Below are 20997 nucleotides of genomic sequence, written 5' to 3'. Positions count from 1 at the left end.
TTCAAGTTTTTCAAAGTAATAAGGTTTTAAAAAAATAACTTGTTTTAATATGTTGTGGAAAATTTGAAGAACAGCATAATATTTGTTTTTTTGGTACTAGGGATTGAACTCAGGACCTTGTGCCTGCAAGGCAGGCGCCAGAATGATTGAGCTAAATCCCTGGCCTCAGCATAATATCTTTATTATGGGTGCCAGTGTTCTGTTTTATAGATGTACTTGGATTATTATACCGTTGCTCTATTTATTGACTGATTCAGGTGTTTTCTTGTTTCTATGTATTTATTTTCAACCTTTACTAAGGTTGTTTTTTCCCAGTCATGAAAAGACTGTAATGACCGTTTCTGTGCATGCATTTTTCTACACTAGTTAACTTGTTAAAAAGTATTTAGTTAAAAAGTGCCATATGCATGTGAAAAAATTTGGAGCAGGGGCTGGGGATTTAGCTCAGTGGTTCTGCCACCTGCCTTGCAAGCAGAAGGTCCCGAGTTCAATCCCCGGCACCCCCCCTCCCCTGATAAAATAAAATAAAAAATTTTGAATAGCATATAGTTATATAAAATAAGAAGCAAAAATTTCCTTCAGTCTCCCCATTGCTTCCCTAGAGATTACCACTTGTAAACGTTTTTAAATTTTATTTATTTATTTATTTTGGTACCGGGGATCGAATTCAGGACCTTGAACATGTTTTTATTTATCCATAAAGATGTCTTTGTTTTTATTATAAAAATGGTAGATAGTGGAATTTCGGTAGATGGACAGTTGAGTTCAGAAAAGTGCCTGAGGAGTAGATGTGTGTCAAATGGGGAAGGTTTGCTGTGGAGCAAATGTCTGCTGCTGTGTGTGGATTGAAAGGATGGTATGACGTTACCATGTTCTAGTGTGTTTTCCTCCATCAGTAGTGACTGAGTGACGGCCATCTGGTGCAGAGGCATGGAAACCAATCAGGAAAAGAATAGGGAGGAACAAAGTGAGCAAACTTAATAACTTACTGCAGAGAGAGAGGATGAGGTAGTTCCTCGAAATGTGAGTGAGAATTTGGTGATGAGTTTAGACCTGACCAACACATGGAGGTTACTGGAATCCTTTTTAATTGCCTTTGGAGGAGCAGAATTTTAGGAAAGGAACTTGCTTGAGGACCTTACAGTATGTAGTTTAAACCAGATATGATGAGTTGTTTTTGTGTGTGTGTAAGGCAAGAGTCTGAGTAAGTAGGCAGATACATCTGTAAGAAATAGAACACAGGAAGAGGCAGTGGGGTGAGTTGTCACACACCAGATGGGGTACGCCTTGGCCATGAATCTGGAATCTTCTGAGGGTAGTTTCTTCCAGAGGTTCAAGACAGAAACCATATTACAGGGAATTCAAGAGAGAGTTGAAAAATAGGATTCTGATCTAAGCAGAGCTGCTTTTGGGTTTGAATATGAATAAGTGTATAGAAGATAGGGAAGTAGGGAGAATTTGCATATGAATATTTTAATATATTTTAAAAAGACATACCAAAGCTTCCGGCTCTGATTGACCTGGTTTTAGCCCCATATCATTCTGTTTAGAGCACTAGCTTTCCTTTCCTCTTGCTCATCTTTTCCAGTTTCCCAGAGCTGCTGTGCCAGGGGTGGGATATTGGGGGTGGTCCTGTCTCCGTTGCCGTTATTTCCCCCTTGGCTCACCAGCAGTAAGTGACTGGCACTGCATTGCTTCGCAAGCCACAGTTTTCTCTCTGCTGGGAGCCTTCTCCTAGCTTTAGGCCTGAAAGCTTTGCCCTCTCCTCTCTCACTCCTGCTCCCACGAGTGGAGACAGGGTCTCACTATGTAACCCAGGCTGGCCTCAAACTTGTGGTGCTTCTGACTCAGCTTCACAAGTGATAGGATTACAGACATATGCCACCATGCTCAGCTCTGGGCCTGGGAGCATTTCTAAGCACCGTCTTTCCCAAGAGTCTCAGAATTTGAATTCTGTTTTGGTTCCTACTGTGGAATACTTCCATGGCAATCTACCTTACTTCCCAGGGCTCCTTCAAACCCTGTACCTTGCATTATTCTTCCTTTCCCATTTCTGCCTTTAGGAACTAAAGCCCCAGTCCTGAACTTCATCCCTAAGTTTAGGCAGAGCTGTTGTGGCTCTCAGCCTTATGGCTAGAGGTATTGGTAGATTGCTTGGCAGAGCACACACCTGGGTGGTAGAATTATGCAGACCTGAGTTCAGATACCTCCGTTACCACATGGTATTTCTGTGGGCTTGAGCAACTTACTTAACCTCTCAGACTCAGTACCTTCATTTTCTGTTTTTGGGGTTTTTTTCCCCCTTCAGTACCAGGGATAGAACTCAGGACCTTGCACTTGTGAGGCAGGTACGGTGCCACTGAGCTAAAACCCCAGCTCATTTTCTGTTTTAACAATATGAATTTTTTTGTGTGTCTATTTTCACAAGAAAATGGCTGCTGCAGAAAATGTGTAGTAATTGATTTAAAACACAGGCTTTGAGACATATGTGAGATCCCTTTGGGGAGACCCTTGACATCTCCAAGAGGCCACAGTCATTTGGAAGAAATGTGCCTTCTGTATCAAGACACTATGAGCAGAGAAACAAACTGATTTCCAGCGTGAATCCCATATGAAAGTGTCAGGGCAGATGCTCAGACAGAGCTGTGGGTTTCTTGATCAAGAACTGCCATTTGGGCCTCCTTGTGCTCTGAGGCTCCTGGGTCAGTTGCTACAAGATTATTCATTTAAGGATGGATAGTGAGTTTTCCAGACAGTACCGGGAAGTGTCTCAGTAGTTGGTTGCAAAATGGAAACAAATTTTACCTCTCCAGGTTACTCTAAGAGTAGTAACAACTTTGTGAACATAGTTAGCAGTTGCCATTCTTTTTGCTGTTAACTGTGCTACTTGTTAGGACCTCATGCGAATTCTTGCATCTAAAGGACCAGAACCAGCACAAAATATTCCTACAGCCCATGGTGCCTGGTCTGCCTTTCTGGCTAAATCCCTCAGTTATCCGCCCTGCTGCATTTTACCTACCTTCCTGGGTGGTTCATGTTTAGTCTCAGTCTCTTTCCTAGCTAGCAAAGGGGGAAGACCATTTCTGGCCAGTGACCACCCACAGTTAGTGTCCTAGGCTTAGGAATGTGAGCTGAACCCTAGTGTGCTGGAAGATTTGGGTGCAATTTGTTACGAGTTTAAAATAGCTCGTTTTGAATATTGTCTATGTTTTATTACAGTGAGATCCTGAGAATTTTAGTGTAGATACCATTTTATTATTCATTGTATAAACATTAATTTATTCACAATCTTCTTTTATTCAAAACCATTAACTTGTTATATTTTTAAGAATTGTTATTTGTGATGAGTGCAGAAGATAATCAGAAAAATATTTATAACAACAAGGAACATATATCTAGGACTTTCTTGGGGCAGGTAGCTTCTAGGTAATGCTGGGGCACTGGGATGACTGGGCCACTTCACCCACACTGCCAGTGTGGGCTGCAGGGACACAGGATCAGCCCTGGTCATACATGTCCTCTCTGATCTCAGTAATCACTCTATGAAATAGGTGCACTCTTACTTCCTCTTTTTTGCTGGTAGGGTGAGGGAAGGGGAAGAGGCCCAGAGAATTCAGGCACGTTGCTCAAGGTCGCACAGCTGTTAAGTAGCAGAGCTGGTCTGTGAACACAGACCACCTGGCTGTTGCACATGTGCTCCGAGTCCTTGCTATTTCCATGGTCCCACTGTGTCACCAGCTAGTTAGACTTGTAGAGAACTGAGGAGAACTGCATTTTAGTAATATTCCCAGGCATACCTGTGCAGTCACGTTTAAGAAGCACTGCCTGGAACATTCTGCTTTACCATTACCCCACCTCTGTGAACTTCCTGATGTGATGAAAAAATAAGTGGGCATTTAAACAGTTGTAATCTGCACAATGTGTTTTGGTCATAGCTGTTCCTCTGACATTTTAGGTAAATAGTCAGAAAGCCAGCTGAAGGCTTCAGACCTTTCAGGTTCCTTTCATTTCACCTCTTCATGTCACATTGGTCTCTTGTTCCATGCATTCACACGTGCAGGTGCACGCGCAAACACAGAGCCAGTCCCCCTTGGCTTTTGTGAGATTAACTGTAGAGAAGATGTGGGAGGTCACTGGCACAGGGCAGAGTCAGACATGTGTTCATGAATTTTCACATCTTTTTATTTTTTGGTACTGGGGATTGAACTCTGATCCTTGAGCTTGGCAGCAGAACCACTGAGCTAAATCCCTGGCCCGAATTTTCACATGTTGAATCTGTTCCTTTCCATTGGATCCCTCAAAGTCTGTTTCCCTGGGAAGTGCAGCCCAGCCATGGTTTACTCTTTGCCTCTTGGTAGAAATAGCCCTAACAGGCTGGTCCTCTGTCCTCTCCCATTCCAGTAAATAAATGTCTTTCTCATTACATAAGTAATTATAATCCAAATGTAATCACAGAATAGACATTGAAGGAGCAGCCGGCCGGCCTCAGGGAAGTTGGCCAATTTAAAGGACAGGAATGAGGGAGGCTTTGCCAGACAGAGAAGGATATGTAGAGAAAGGAAATAAATTTAAGAAAAAAAAAAAATGACTAGAGACCTGAAAGTGCGTATGGCCTGTTTCTTGGTGTGGCCCAGAGATAGCAGATGAGGCCGCATTGTGGATGTCTTTATTTACTATGGCTGACAACAATAGTTTGCAGAATTTTACTGTGTGGCAGCCACTCTGCTAAGGACTTTACTTATGTTCTGTCTGCAAACAAACTTTTGAAAATAGACATCATCTGTATTTAGTAGATGAAGAGAGTGATGCTCATGGAAGAGGTTAGAGAGGCTTCCCAAAGCCACCCTGCTAGTGACTGAGAACCTTTAATCATTATCATATTGTATCTGGAATCTGTTTATAAGCAATGACTTTATAAGTTGTAGTTTTTTGTTTTCCTGGGAGACATCTATTTCAAGGTTGCATCTAGGGCCTTGGGCCTGCTAGGCACGTGCTCAGCCACTGAGCCCCACCCCAGCCAGTGGCAGAGCTGTGGGACTTTGTTGGAATGTGGATCTGCAGTGGTCAGGGACTCACTGTGGTGACCACAGCCTGACCTGCTTTTGAGGGGCTTGCTCAGCTTAGGTATTTTGGGCTTCTTTAAATGTGGAAGGTTAAGAAAATGCAGGATTCCTGGAGAACGTTGGAAAAGGAGTTGGTTCTGCTCATTCTCAGCCCTTCACTGGTTGCCCTGTATTTTGGTTGATGATGTTGTACTATCTTAATTCAAGCAAAAGTTTCATTTGTTCCCAGCTAGATTACTAGTAAGGATATTTTATTCACTTTGGAGTTGTAGGAACTCTTTTTCTAAAGCCATCAGATTTCATAAAGATTTTCTATTTTCTTTAGATTCTGCTTCTTTTGTTTTTGCAGTATCAACTAGCAGCATGGTTGTTATCCTGTAGTGGTAATGTCACTTAGTACTTGGTTCTCTCTCATCTGTTTTATTTACTGTCTCTTTTTAATATTCTGATCAGTTAACATTTCTTCTAATATTTTGTTCTGTGAACTGTTCTAGGAATGATTCTTAAGTCCTCTTCCTCCAGTGACTGCACCAAGGCATGTGGGCATTTCCTCTTTGGACTCAGAACCGTATTTAGCATGTGCGGTAACAGTGTTAAGTGGTGGGAAAATTACTTAGAAGATGTAAACTTGGGCAATTCACTTAAGTCAGACCTCAGTTTCCTCACTTATAAATGAGGAGGTAGGTCTTCTAGTGCTTTTAGATGAAATGTGTGAAGATGGAGCCATTGGAGGAGGTCTAAAGTTCATGTTCTTAAGGAAATTTTGCCACCAGTTCTTGGCTGTCTTTATGTTTAATAAGCTTTAATAGTCCTATAAACTTAACTATCTTTTTCATTTTTTCCAGTTTACAATTTGTTAATAGCTTTAATGAATTGTGAATGACAGTTTAATTAGATCATCTATGTATAATTAGGCCAACCATTTTTTTACCCTTAACTGGATTTTTCATTACCAAGTATGTAGCTTACCTCTAAATCTAGGTAACCATTTAAAAGCATTTTTTCCAAAGCAGAGGAGCCTTTTCTGTCTTCCTAATAAACACTTTACACTTTCTTAAAATGCCACCTGCAAAAAATATGGAGGGTAGTTTTGGCCGAAGTTTTGCATATAATCATAACCCAGAGAAGCATGACGTAAGACAGTAGATTTAGTTTAGTGGTAAACAGTGTGGAATTTAAGAAAATCTGTTTTCTGTTTACTACGTATTTTCTTTCTTTTTGAGTAAAGCATCTTTATGGCCGCTTCATATCTGTTTTGAGTGCTAACTTATCAAAGCTGACAAGTAGATTTTCATGAAAATGTTCTTAATCTGTTTTGTGAAGGTGCCACTTTAAACATGTAACACAAAATTAGTCTTATCTGATGAATAGTTCCCAATTCATAGCCCAAGAACCAATTTATGTTTGGGTTTGCAGTGTGTTTTTGTGCTTACATTTGAGTGTGGGTGTGCCTGATATTCTCGGAATTTACAATACTTTAGACAAATAAGGAAGTCCCACTGTGAAGACTCAGAAGGAACTGGAAGGCTGACAGATAGACCTTTGTCCTTCCCCAGTGTCTTGCTGAATTCTCTGTGGTGGGCTGAAACCCTTTCCTCCTGGGACTGAACATTTGCCCAAGCCGAATGGCCTTGTCTCTTTTCTTTTGCCGTATTTTGATTTGTATGGAACTAGGTGCTTGATAGAGTATTTAAACTTTGAATACCTGAATTATTCATGTGTTCTTATCACACCCATCACAAGCAGGTAATTATGAAATCATAGCTGCTTTAAAAAGACTGTGTTGTTTTATGTTCATTGCTTGTTTGACTGCACTTCACACTGGACAAGCTAAATTGGTGCCAGAATAGCAGAAATGATTTCTTTCTACATCACTATAAATGATGAGTTAGATCAGTGCTCCAGGGTAAGAGGTGATAATTGATATGGGTTATGTGACAGACCCCATGAAACCCCATTTGTTCCTAAACTCTTCCCTATTGGCCTGACCATAAAGGGCTTCAGAAAATAGGTTGGCAAATGGTAAGTTTAGGGAGGAATGGGACTAGTTTGGTGTCTTGTTTAAAGAGAGTAGATGGTGCAAGGAAGGTAGATGGCACATGGGTGACTGGGTGTCTTGAAAGAATGGGCTGACAACCTGCATCTTACAAACCAGCTTCATGAAACAGCGGGTAATACAGAACCTCTGAATGATGAAGCTGGATGGCCCTGTATGACTGAATAGGTATGAGCCCTATAGAATAATTACAGAATGCTCTTATTACAGACTTGATATATTTTTTCTGTATAGATCAGTAGATTCTGAACAGGTATCATTTGCTCATACCACCTGCCTATTTTCTCCTTTAATTCATGATGAACATTTTATCAGAGGTTCTAAAGCATTATTCTTGTTATGAGACTATTTTAAAATAAGAAATTAGTCATTCCCATGATAAAGATACTTTATTTTTTCCTATTTGCATAATAGGGGAAATCAAGCTTTAGTTAAGGCTGGCCTTGTATGAATTTGTGTACTACAGATTTGTCATTGTAGAAAGAGACTTTTGAGTTTGACTCTTATTGCATATATGAGAAAATTATAGCCTTTATTATTTCTGTGACTGCTCAAAGCCAGATATTTTAATGTCAGAAAAGGGACTAGCATTCCTGGGGTTTTTTGCCCATAGTGTCATATTATATTTGATCGATATGATGTGTCATATTTTTCCTTTCTCAAGACACATCGAACATTGTGATGCATATACTATAGTTAACGTCCTCGGTTTGTTTTGTGGCTTGTAGCTTGCATTTAAAATGATACTGAATCTCAACTTTGGCCCATGAGCCAAAACCCCAAAGGGAAGCCCTTTCTTTGGTTTCATAGGCTTGAGTAATCTTCATATCTATGTTGAGTTGAGAGCTTTTGAGGTCATAAATGAGTTCTAATGTCAAATATCTGCCCTTTAAAGCCTTTTGTGCTAACTGGAACTGGTAGGACTTCTACCAAGAGGTTTTATTAATTGATACTATACCTGTATGCTGAAACATCATCAGTCTTAAAGCCAACTGTTGTGCTAGATACACTTAGTGTCTTCAATCATGTGTTCCAGCTCTTTCATGGATAAGAACAAACTGGAGAAACTGAAATCCAGATAGGTAAATTGAATCATTCAGGCACATAGCCAGGTGGTTAGTAATTGGGTCCAAGTGCAACAGATATCTTGGGTTTGTAAAGATTGCTTAAAATTGAACAAATACTCATTAGAAAATTGGTATAATATAAAAAATAATATTATGTGCATTCTTAAGACCCAAACACAGCTATTGATAACATTTTGATAAATTTCAAGCTTTTTTTCTACTTTTGAAAGTTTTGTATGTATAGATTGGGGGTTGGAAAAGTAAAATAGTTATTGACCAACCTCATTCAATCTCCACTGTGTTCAAGATCTTGAGGTGAAGGACTATCAGTAATGTATTTAGTGAAGATTTCCTTTCTTTCACCTTTTTTTGTGAGTTTCCCAGGAAACTTTTGGGAATGCTTCATTGTTTTGTTCTCTTCGATTAGAACAGGGACTAATAATGTGAAGGCTATGATTTTAATCCATACCATTTCACTTTATGCTCTTTTTTGCCAACCATTTGTAATTGCATCATGGTACTCAGGAAGTGGCATGATGGATCATTGCAGAATTGATAAGAAAAGTAACTCAAAGCACAGTGTGCTAATGGCAGACCATCTTACATATGTCTTACTAGTATAGTCATTCTTTATAGTATACTTAACCACTGTTTGAGATTTTCTTATATATATTACCTCACTTTTATCTTCACAAGATAGGGTCTTTGGGAAGTCCAAATGGAGCTGTAAACCACCTGCTTTTAGTGGGCTTCTGACTTAAAGACTGTTATGTCTATGATGTGAAATCCTCTAGAAGGTGGTTGAAGGTTATTTTTTTTTCAATTTTTTTTAACAATTGTTTTTCATTTTACAAAGTAGTACCTCTTCAGTTTTTTAAATTGGGAAAATACAAGTTACCAATAGGAAAAAAAGTTACTCAGCATATCACCAGGGACAATCAATTTTAAAATTTTAAATCTTTCCACCCTACCTTTTTCTGTGTAATTGTGTGTGTGTGTTTGTGTGTACTTGTACTTTTTGGAGAACTGGTATGATGTTTACGTGAGGATTTGTAATACACCTCTTTCCATTTGGCTATACAGCATAAACATTTTCATATTGAGCTAAATGTGAGAAATTATTTTTATCTCCCATCATGTGGATGGACTACCATGTATTTACCATTTCAGTTGTTGAATGTTTAGGTTTTAATTTTTTGATGTTTTTAATTAACTATAAGATATATAACCTATAAGTAATGTTTGCAAATTACACAACTATTTCATTACTAAAACGTTGCTAAGAATGGAATTGCTGAAGCAGGAGTACATGCATTATTTTAAGACCTTATGGCTGTTGCTGAATATCCCTAAAAAAGCAGTGTAGCTGTTTGGATTTCCTTCACCGGCATTTAGGATGCCAGTTTTCTTCTAGACTTCACAATTCTGGATATGATTATTTAAAAACATGTTTGCCTATTTAAAAAGTGAAAAAATAATGTATAATCACTATTTAGATTTATTTATTTATTTTTGGTACCGGGGATCAAACTCAGGTCCTTGCGCTTGTGCAGCAGACTATTTGGATTTTTAATTCTTTTAATATCTAGTGAGGCTTAATTATTTTATAATTGGTTATTAAAATGTTTTTCTTGGTTGGTCTTTTCCTTATTGGGAGGTTTTTAAAAATATGGTTTTCAAGTGCTTTTTATACACCTTAATAGTTAATTTGTTCAAGTCTTTTGCAAATATTGTTTTGCATTCATGCACTTTTCATAATCTCCCACAGAATGAACTGACACAAAGATAAGTTTATCTCGTCTGTCATTTCAGTGGAACTATCTTATGTACTAATATTTTTATAAAATGGCTTGTATTGAACTAGACTTCTTGTTTTATGAAGATACAATAAGATGTTATCTAAAAAAGGTCATATAGGGTCAGGAATTTAGCTCAGTGGTTCTGTCGCCTGCCTCGCAAGCGCAAGGTCCTGAATTCGGTCCCCGGTACCAAAAAAAAAAAAGGCATATGCTATGATGTGAACTTCTTTCCTTCCTTTCCTTTTAAGACAGTGAAGGTGCCAGTCTAGGATCTGTGTCATTTCTGGAGGCATTTTACCCTTGCAGCACTTACTCTGTAATGTATATCCTAAGCCATAGTAGGACTATGTAGTAGTGATGGTATTCATTTTTGTTTCATATCCTGTATTCTTTACATTTGTAGTTTTTCTTCATGTTAAGAAATGTACTGTTTTAATTCTTTTCCATTCTAGTATATCTAGTAAGATAGTCATGCTATGTCTTGTTTTGTCTAGGATTATCATGTTTTGCACATTTTGTTTTAACTTTTTTTTTTTTTTGGTGGTACTGGAGGTTGGACTCAGGGTCTTCACACTGAGCTACACCCTTTCCCCTCCTTTTTTGAGACAGAGTCTCCTTAAGTCACTAAGTTGCCCAGGCTGGTCTCAAATTTACAATCCCAGAATGCTGGGATTGCAGGAATGCACCACTGTGCCCATCTCTTAATATATTTGTTTTGATATTACCTTTTTACTAGCTTTATTTACTTTTTCATAGTTACCCATTATGGGTGGCAAAATGTATATTCATCCTAATCTTTAAGTTTCAGGACGTCATAAGCATGTGGTAACCTGATCAAAATCACTTTTTGATTTTTTTTTTAATGTCGGGGGAGGGAGAGATGGAGTCTGCTACGTGGTTTTGTATTATTTTTGAGGGGAGAAGGATAGGTTTACAGCAGAACCCTGAAAACCTGCTAGTCAAATTCTTAAAGAACTGTTAGACTGGTCTTATTTTTAATATACAAAAGATTTCAGTAGCCCTGTCTCAAAATACCCAATATATGACTATACAATATCCAACTTACAGCATAATACATTTGATTCTGAAGAATTAACTAATTATTGTTGGACAGGATAATTAGCTGGGAAGCTAGGTTAAAATTAATGTTTCATAGTGATTTTTTTCCTCAAGTCATTTATTTATTATGGCTAATGATTTGTGGTGTAAGTTACTTGTTTCTGGAAATGAGTTGGCCATTTAGTATGATGTTGGCTGTTGGTTTTTCATAGATAGTCTTAATCAGGTTAAGATAAAGACCTTCTATTCCAATTTTCTGTAGGGTTTTTTATCATGAATGGGTGCTAGATTTTGTCAAATGCTTTTTCTGCATCTATTGAGATGATCATATGGTTTTTGTCCTTGACTCTGTTAATATGGTGTATTACATTTATTGATTTATGTGTGTTGAACCATCCTTGCATCCCTGAGATAAATCTGACTTGGTCAGGGTGTATGATCTTCTTGATGACCCTCTGTATTCTGTTTGCCAGTATCTTGTTGAGGACTTTTGCATCTATGTTCATTAGGGAGATTGGCCTGTAGTTCTCTTTTTAGGTTGGGTCTTTCCCTGGTTTTGGAATCAAAGTAACACTTGCTTCCAGGAATGAATTTGGAAGTATTGCTTCCCTTTCAATTTCCTTGATGAGTTTAAAGAGTAATGGCATTAGTTCTTCTTTAAATGTCTTGTAAAATTCAGCAGTGAAGGCATAAGGACCTGGGCTTTTCTTTGTTGGTAAATATTTTATTACATTTTCAATTTCACTCATTGTAATTGGGGTATTTAGAATTTCTTTATCTTCTTCATTTAACTTTGGCAATTCATATGTATCTAGGAATCTGCCCATTTCTTCTGTGTTTTCCATTTTATTGGCGCACAGGTTCTCAAAGTAGGTATTGATGATCCTCTGGATTTCTGTTGGATCTGGTGTTACTTCACCTTTTTCATTCTTAATTGCATGTATTTGTGCCTTTGCTTTCCTTTTTTTGATAAGGTTGGCTAAAGTTTTATGGATTTTATTTATTCTTTCAAAAAATCAACTCTTTGATTCATTGATTTTTTTGTATTGTTCTCTTAGTCTCCATTGCATTGATTTCTGCCCTGATCTTTATAATTTCCTCTCTTGTACAAGCTTCGGATTCGTTATGCTCTTCTTTTTCTAAGAGCTTGAGGTTCTGCATTAGGTTATTTATCTGAGTTTTCTCTGTTTTCCTAATATGGGCATTCACTGCTATGAATTTCCCGCATAGAACTGCTTTCATTGTGTCCCATAGAGTCCTATATGTTGTACTGGCATTTTCATTTACTTGTAGAAACTTTAATTTCTTCTTTAATTACTTCTGTGACCCATTGGTTGTTCAAGAGGGTGTTATTCAGTTTCCATGTGTTTGTTGGGGTTTTGCAGTTTCTTATGTTATTGATCTCCAATTTTATTGCACTATGGTCTGATAATATACAGGGAGTGACTTCAGTTCTTTTACATTTACCTAGACATGTCCTGTGAGCTAGCATGTGGTCTCTTCTGGAGAATGACTCGTGTGCAGCCGAAAAGAATGTGTATTCTGATTTTGTGGGGTGGAACACTCTGAAAACATCTATTAAGTCCATTTGTTCAGTAGCTTGGTTCAGTTCTAGAATTTCCTTGTTAACTTTTTGTCTAGATGATCTGTCTATTTGTGATAGTGGGGTATTGAGTCCCCCCCCCCCCACAATTGTGTTAGTGTTTATTTGGTTTTTCGTGTCTATTAATATTTGTTTTGTATAGTTGGGGGCATTCATATTTGGTGCATATATATTTAGGATTTTCATCTCTTCCTCTTGGATTGTTCCCTTCACAAGGATGTAGTGACCATCTTTGTCTCTCTTAATTAGTTTTGGTTTGAAATCTACTTTGTCTGCAAATAAGATTGCTACCCCTGCTTTCTTCTGGGTTCCTGTGGCATGGAGAACTGTTTTCCATCCTTTTACTTTCAGTCTATGAGTTTGTTTTTGAGTTAGGTGTGTATCTTGTATACAGCATATAGTTGCATTTTCCTTTTTAATCCATTCTGCCAGTCTGTTTCTTTTGATTGGTGAATTGAGGCCATTAACATTGAGGGTTATAATTGATAGATATTGATTTATCCTTGTCATGATGTTTTACTTTTGTTGGCTCTTTTATGTCTTATTTTTTCCCCCTTTCCCTTTAGTGTCTTACCTTGCCTGGTGGCTTCCCTCTGTTGGGCCTCATGGAGTTGTGGCCTTCATTGCTTTTTTCTAGGATATTGTTTAGAATTGCTTGTAGTGCTGGTTTGGTGTTCATGAAATTTCTCAGGTGTTCTTTGTCGTGGAAGTAACTAATTTCCCCATTGATTTTGAAAGATAATTTTGCAGGATACAGCAGTCTAGGTTGGAAGTTATTTTCTTTTAGGGCTTGAAATACTTCACTCCAGGCTCTCCTTGATTTGACAGTTTGTGTTGAGAAGTCTGCTGTGATTCTGATGGGCTTTCCTTTGTAGGTGATTTGTTTCTTTTTTCTAACTGCTTGTAGGATTTTGTTTTTCTGTTGGGTTTCTGGGATCTTGACTATTATATGTCTAGATGTAGATTTTTTTTTTGAACATGGCTAGTTGGAGTTCTATATGCCTCACTTATCTGTATGTCCAATTCTCTACCTCTTGTCTGGGAAGTTTTCCACTATTCTGTGAACAGTTTTTTTATGTCAGTTGTGCTTTCTTGTGTTTTTTCATGGACTCCTATCAGTCTTATGTTATTCTTTGTATCGTCTAGCAGTTGTTGGATTGATTTCTCGTGGTCCCTTACTGTTTTTAAGAAATCTCTCTTTTCATGGTCTCTAACTGCGATCCTGTCTTCTATATCTGATATTCTATCTTCAGATTCCCTTAATCTGCTGTGGATACTTTTAATGGAGTTTTTGATCTCCTGAATATCTGTTTGAATCTGTTTCATGGATTCCATTTCTTTCTTATGTTGGGCGATCATGGTTTCCATTTGTTTCTTATGCTGGGTATTCCTGGCTTCCAGCGTGTTTCTGAGCTCATCTATTTTTTTATTTGTTTCTGTTCTAGATCCTCTAATCATGTCTTTCACTCTGCTCACCATCTCTGTAGCTATCTGGGTGATTGTTCCTGGTTTGAATTTTTCTAGAGCCTCATTCATCTGTTTTGTTACTTTGTGTGCTATCAGTTCAGGGTATCCAGGTGGTTGGTTTTGGGACTTTTCCATCTCATTTCCCCCAGGATTTACCCTTGGTGGGGTGGAAGTCTGAGTTTGTGCCTTGCTTAAATGTCTTCTTATTTTTGTTTTTGGTACTGTCCTTGGTTTAACTCCTGGGTTGATAGTTTGAAATTGCTTATTGTAGGTATCTTTGTTGCTTGTAATTAGAACCCTTATGGAATGATTGCTTCTCAGAGGTGTCTTCCAGATATAGCTGGTCTTTATGTTTTGAGTCTCTAATGACTCTAAGGCTATCTCATTTTCCTTATACTAGGAAGGTTCATTGACTAGATCAATACCAACACCTTAGCCCAAGTGATACAGTCAGCAACAGCATTGCATCAAGTACATCTTTGAAAATGACATTTTGTGGTAGTTATTAATCTATCACCTTTAGCTGTGTGAGTTAAATCAAGATCGAGGACCAACCCAGCATATAGTGAATAAACTCTTCAATATAACAACTTTACCCTTTGGGATGGGGAGTTAGAAGGGGTTGGGGAAGGAGGGATAGATGGGAAGAAGGATAGGGGAAGGTTAGCAGTGTGGCCAGAGGACACAGGTGAGAAGGAAAAAGAGAATAACAGGAAAATAAAGAAGAACTCTGAATGAGGACCAAAACAGAGACAAAAAGGGAAGATGAGCAATGTGGGAGAGCAAGAGAGTGAGTGTAAGAGAGAGAGAAAGGAAAGAGAAAAGAAAGAAGAAAAGAAAAAAAAGAGAAAAACAAATATTTGCAAAGAGTAGGAAAAAAAGATAAGAGGAGCAAAGGAAAAGAGATAAAAAAACCAAACTAATAATACTAATTTTGGGAATAAAAAATAACCATGAAGATGAAGGGCCTCTTTGAGGGTGTGTATGTCTCTGCTGTCACAATAGACAGCGTGGGTAGCAGTGTGCAGATATAAGTCAATGAGTCTCAGCAAGCCAGTCGCAGACCCATGAGATTCAGGCAGATTTCTGGCTGCAAGTCCCAAGTTGAGCTCCCTGTCCTCCTGTAGGGTTGAACTCTGCAGAATTGAATTGCAGGTTCCAGCTGCCCTTCCCCTGAAGATAGTCCAGGTCCTGATGGGAGGTGAAGATGACTCCCACTTACCCAGTACAGTGGTCTGGTGGTCTCGTGTCCTCTTTGTTTTTGTAGTGTGGAACCAGGTGGCTGTATAGAGAAGAGGCCAGAGGAGGGGGGGTTGTCTAGTGGATTGCTGCTGGGGCGCGGGCTGATTCGGCATGTTTCCTGCGACTCTAGACCTTCTCTGGAAATGAGCTGGGAGAAAAATCAAGAGATCCTGTTTAGTGTTTTATAATTATGTAATGCTATTTTTCCAAGGTGATAAAATCACAAGACTTTATATTCAGCAGTAGTTTGGGACATCAGTTGCACTCCTCCAACATCTTAGTTAACTTAGGTAAAAATAAATGACTTTCAATAAGGTGATTGTAATATTCCTCTGGAGGTTTGAAGGAACACATTCAGTTCTCATGTGATACAAGATCCCATGTTTTTGCTCATACTGAAGGCACATGACTCATGCCTAGCCATTGCATGGATCAACAACTTGGAAATATACTCCTGGCCCAGTGAGGGTTCTGAGGTACAGTACAGTGGCTATTTCCATAAAAGACCATAATGTGTTCATTCAGCATTTCTAGAACCTTCCTTGCCCTTCATTATGGCAGTAGGAGCAGAGTGTGACACAAGTGTCCCTGAAAGGGAAGGATCGACTTGATTTGTGCTCTTGTCTCTCCCAGGGCATGCTAGGCAGGCTCTCACAGCTGGGACCTTTCCAGGCTGCCCTTTCTTTCTTTTCTTTTTTCTTTTTTTTTAAATTAATCTTATTGGTACATTTTAGGTATACAATATAATGACATTCATCATTGGAAATTTGCACCTTTACATAATCTCTTTTGGTTCTTATTTTTTCCCCATTCCCCTGCCCTCCCTTCAACCCCTCCATCCCTCCCTAGTTACACAGACTTTGTCTCCATTTTTCCATTTTCTCATATTAATTCCATTCCCTTCTTTCCTTTCCCCTTCCCCTCCCACTTCCCCTTTGCCTCTTTTCTTCCTATTTCACATTATCTATTATACCTTTCAGTCCTTATTTACACTTTCAGTTTCTCATACTAGAGAAACTATTTGATATTTACATATGTGTGTCCTATTTATTTCACTTGAGTATCGCCTCAAGCCATTTAGTTATAAATGTCTCTAGTTTCTCGTTCTTTATGGCTGAGTAATACTCTGTTTTATAATAAAAACCCACATTTTCTTTATCCAGTCTCTGGTTGATGGGGAATTGGGTTGTTTCCAAGTTTTAGCTATCACGAATTGTGCTGCTGTGAACATGGGTGCACATATATCACTGTGGTATGATTCTTTTAATTCTTTGGGGAAGATCCCCAGCAGTGGAAGAGCAGGGTCAAATGGGACTTCCAGTCCTAGTTCTTTGTGGTATCTCCATACTGATTTCCCCAGTGCTTGCACCAGTCTACACTCCCACCAGCAGTGGAGCAGGGTTCCTCTTTCCCCACAGCCCCACCAGCATTTGTTATTGGTTGATTTCATGATAGCAGCCATTCTTTCTGGAGTGAGATGGAATCTCAGTGTTGTTTTCATTTGCATCTCTCGAATGACCAGTGATGTTGAACATTTTTTCATGTATTTATTTGCTGTTTCTACTTCTTTGTCTGAGAAATGTCTGTTCATTTCAGATGCCCATTTTTGGATTGAGTCTTAAAATTTGGGAGGTCTGATCTTTTTAAGTTCTTTATAGATTTGAGATAGTAGACCTTTGTCTGAGGAAGAGCAGGTGAAGATTTTTTCCCACATTGTGGGTTGTCTCTTCACACTGCTGGTGGTTTCTCTTGCTGTGCAGAAGCTTTTTAATAAGAAGAGATTCCACTTGTTGATTGTTTGTGCTAGTTCACAGGCAACTGAGGTTTTGTTCATAAAATCTTTTCCTACACGAATGTTTTCAAGAGTTCTACCTAACCGCTGTTCCAGCCGGTTTGTGTTTCTGTTTTTAATATTTAGATCTTTGATCCATTTCAATTTTAGTTTAGTGCACAGGCTGCCCTTTCTGCCTCCGTTAGTATTGTCTGTGAGAGGGCCCTTGGGCTGTCTCAGCCCTCTTATCTCTGCTTTCCACTGTTCCTTTCTTTGCATCTGAAATCTTGTATCATCTAACATCAGATATGCTTTGGCCCCCCTACCTTTAATATTCAGTGGTGCGGACTTGCTTAGCAGTGTTTCTCTTCCATTACCGGAGGAGGAAGATTTCCAGAACCATATTTCTGACTTCTGTGTCCTGCAAAAGATACACTTACTAATTCAGCACATTGAAAAGTGGCTTAGCAGCTTCACCTTTACACTAGATTTTCCTTCTGGAACCTCTTCTGGATTGGACTAAAGGCTCTCCCATTTCCTCAGTCTCCCAAATTGGAGCTATGATGTTTTCTTTTTCTCCCATTTCATCACAGACCATAGCCACAACCTGCCTTTTCAGTATTAAGTTCTTTCTTGGCCATTTTCACCACACAAATTCAAGCTCCTTCCTCCTGCATGGACCTTTGCAGGAACTTTGCACCTGTTTCTTTGTTCTGTCTCCTTTGCAAAATTGAACTACATATTCATGCCATGCCTCTTATCTTCTCAGTGGATTCCTAGAAGGAAGTCACGTTTGCTCAGAAAGTTTTCAACCACACCTCATAGGCTGTTGAATTATAGCCAAACCCTGGCATGTGTTAAGTGCAAAGAGAACAAAGCAACTACACCAAAGCTGTCATATAAAGTATATGGTAAAGCCAAAGGGAGAGAGAATGTGTTTGGCAGTAAGCTTATCTAGCTTGAGTGATCTCGTATTTTGACTGGTTAGCTATTTGACAACTCATTAGAAATTTTATAGATAAATGTGTTCTAAAATTGATTGTGGTGATGCTTGTATCTTTGAATATACTAAAGTCATTGAGTTTACATTTTAAATGGGTGAGTTGTGATGTGAACTACATCTCAATAATAATTTTATTTTTATTTTTTATTTTTTTGGTACGGGGGATTGAACTTGGGTCCTTGTGCTTGCATAGCAGGCGGCAAAACCACTGAGCTAAATCCCCAGCCCTATAATAATATTTTAAAAAAATTAATTGCCCATACTTTATAATGTTCCTGTGATACCTGTTCTGGTAGAAGACAAGCAATAAATCACCTCAGCAATAATATTTTTTAAGAATATATGATCAGGGGAAGTTTCCCTACCTCTATATTCTCAACACTTGTTAGGAAGATTTAGGATATCATAACAGTCACTCCATTTAATATGTAATATATTCACAGGCTTTCACAGAAAGTTGATGGTGAGTATACATGGGAAGGCTGTGTAGGTAGACAACAGGATAAGCAAGTCATTGTTCTAGTGTCAGCGTTAGGCTGAGTTTTTTAAGCCTTGATGTAGGGGTGTGTGTGTGTGTGTGTGTGTATGTGTGTGTGTGTGTGTTCTATAAATGCTAGGAAATATCACTCCACTTAACAAGGCCTACTGATTCAGTATTTCCTTTTTAAAAAAATTTTGTTTACATATTTTGCATTCAGTTGATTGAATTTCTGTCAGCTTCAGTATTGGCTTAAAAAGAGATCACAGTCTATGTGACACATGGTTTTCATTATACGCTTAGTACTTTTCTATCTTTTCTATGATGAAATATTTCAGGGAAAATTTTGCATATAAGACAGTTGGTTTTTATCTTTTCACCCCTTAAGACACTTTTGTTACACAGATTCAAATATATAATAACATTATCAAGTTAATTTATAAAATACACACACACAGCCACAATTTGGATAGCATTTATCAGTCACATGGCCTAAACCAAAATCTATTTCAAGAGCCATATAGTTTCTTGGGTTATGATCTCTCTTCTTGTTGATACTAATTTTTGTTGTATGGATCCATTCTATTGTCCAGGAGCAAGAGGTGAAGCTCAATTTAAAATAAGACAGTAAGTGATTACACTTCCCCCTTTATCAGTCAAGGGATAGGAAACCATTTCATATGCAAACCTTACTAAACATTAATAAAATGCACCAATGTACTTTCTTTAGTTTTACTTCCTCAGGGAACAAATCTTGTTGTAAGACTGTCCTTTCTTAGTTTCTCCCTGCTGAGTGATTGTACATTTTTAGGTACCATCCTTCTGAGTAAAGAGTATTCTCTTTGAAGGAAGAAGACATAGTTTCATGTGCAGTTACTTAATAGTAAAGAAAAAGACTCTTTTTTTACTTGAGGCTCAGGTTGATCACCCCTGTTTCTGAAAGTGCTGGATGGGGTTGTTCCTGCTCCATTATCATTCTGTTGGGTGTTGGTTACTGTTAGTCAAATGATGGAGAAACATATGGCCATCAGGCAGAATAAATTACAGGACAGAATTTAAATTAATGAAACAAACCGTAGGGCAACATTTTTAACTGGCTGGGAAAATTGTTTTGACATTCGTTGGTGGTGCCAGATGCTGCCCCTCTCTCTTTGGACAGCACATGTGAATGAATGCACAGGAAGTATCATTGGATCACTTTGGAGCAATTAGAATCTGAAACTGCAGAGATATTTTGTGTACCTGTCATTGAGTTCCCTGAGCACTGAATACAAAGGGACCACTTCTTGCGTACAGTGACAAATGTTCTGGCTTTTTAAAAAAGCTGAATCCTAAAAATTCTTACAGTGTTCTTTTAGGGGAAGTGAGAACCTAAGTAATTTCCTAAAGTATTTCTCCATGGTATAGTTACTGGATTGTCCCAAAATAGCCATTTGGAAATGATTAGATTCAGAAGTCCTTGCTGGGTGGCATTGATGTTAATAATGAGACCTCTAGGAGGTACTGTTGTTTTTAATCAATATTTTCTCCCAAGAGAGAATTTAAACATATGAAGGATGCATATAGATTTGGCTTGTGTGTGTGTGTATGTGTTTTTCTTTTGGAATGGGGGATCGAACTCAGGACCTTTCATTTGCGAGGCAGGTGTGGTGACACTGAGCTAAATCCCCAGCCCTGTATGTGTGTTTTAATCATGCTTTTTTGCTCTTTCCTTAAGGGAAACGTTTAGTTTTTCATTTTAACTAAATCTCAAATGCTATAGGAACACTGAATTTCTAAAAGTCTCTATTAAGTCAGTATCTGCTCTATAGGACTAGATTTAGTAACTCTGTTTTCTGTAACACATTCTTTCAGCTCCTTTTCTGATTTTATAACTACTAGGCAGATTCGAAACATACACAAGTTCTTCTTAGTGTTCTTGATGTCATTATTTGAAATTATTGGAGGTGATATTAGCTCAAAAAGCAAGCCGTGTTCTTCAGTGTGAAAATCCGAGACGTCCCAGATCACTCGTTCTTTGAATTGGAGCAGTACTTGGCTCAATTCCTCTAGCACCTTAATTCTTGTACCTCAAAAGATAATTATTTTTGCAGGCTCAAAGTAAAGAGCCACATGAGTAAAAGAAAAAAATCTTGATACACAAACTTTGAAAGACTTTTTTTTTCTGGTACCAGGGATTGAACTCAGGACCTTTGCGCTTGCGAGGCAGGCACGGTGCCACTGAGCTAAATCCCTGGCCCAAGACTAATGTTTTTAGTCATTTCATTTGTGTTAGTATTTGAATATATAGTAAATAAGAGGTGAAATTTTTCCTCATGAAAATATAACTGATGGTTTTTAGGGCTGTATAACAATATACAGAGATGGAAAATACTTCTAAAATCTGAAC

The 20997-nt window shown here is 38.3% G+C and overlaps 1 protein-coding gene and 1 non-coding gene across 2 annotated transcripts in view; one reads left to right on the top strand and one right to left on the bottom strand.

The window, feature by feature from the left end:
* Positions 1 to 20997, top strand: part of Gnaq (G protein subunit alpha q) — a 328305-nt gene that overhangs the window by 85613 nt on the left and 221695 nt on the right. The gene's annotated exons all lie outside the window — the stretch shown is intronic.
* LOC147825982 (U7 small nuclear RNA) lies at positions 10911 to 10971 on the bottom strand. The gene has a single exon (XR_015440164.1). It is a non-coding gene; the product is annotated as a U7 small nuclear RNA (small nuclear RNA).

Source organism: Heterocephalus glaber, unplaced genomic scaffold (genome assembly GCF_053883595.1).
Source record: "Heterocephalus glaber isolate CG9 unplaced genomic scaffold, H.glaber_assembly_v1.0 deba00001481, whole genome shotgun sequence".
Classification (NCBI taxonomy): Eukaryota; Metazoa; Chordata; class Mammalia; order Rodentia; family Bathyergidae; genus Heterocephalus; species Heterocephalus glaber.
The sequence above is the reverse complement of the archived record's forward strand: the minus strand, read 5'-3'. Positions and strand labels throughout refer to the sequence as shown.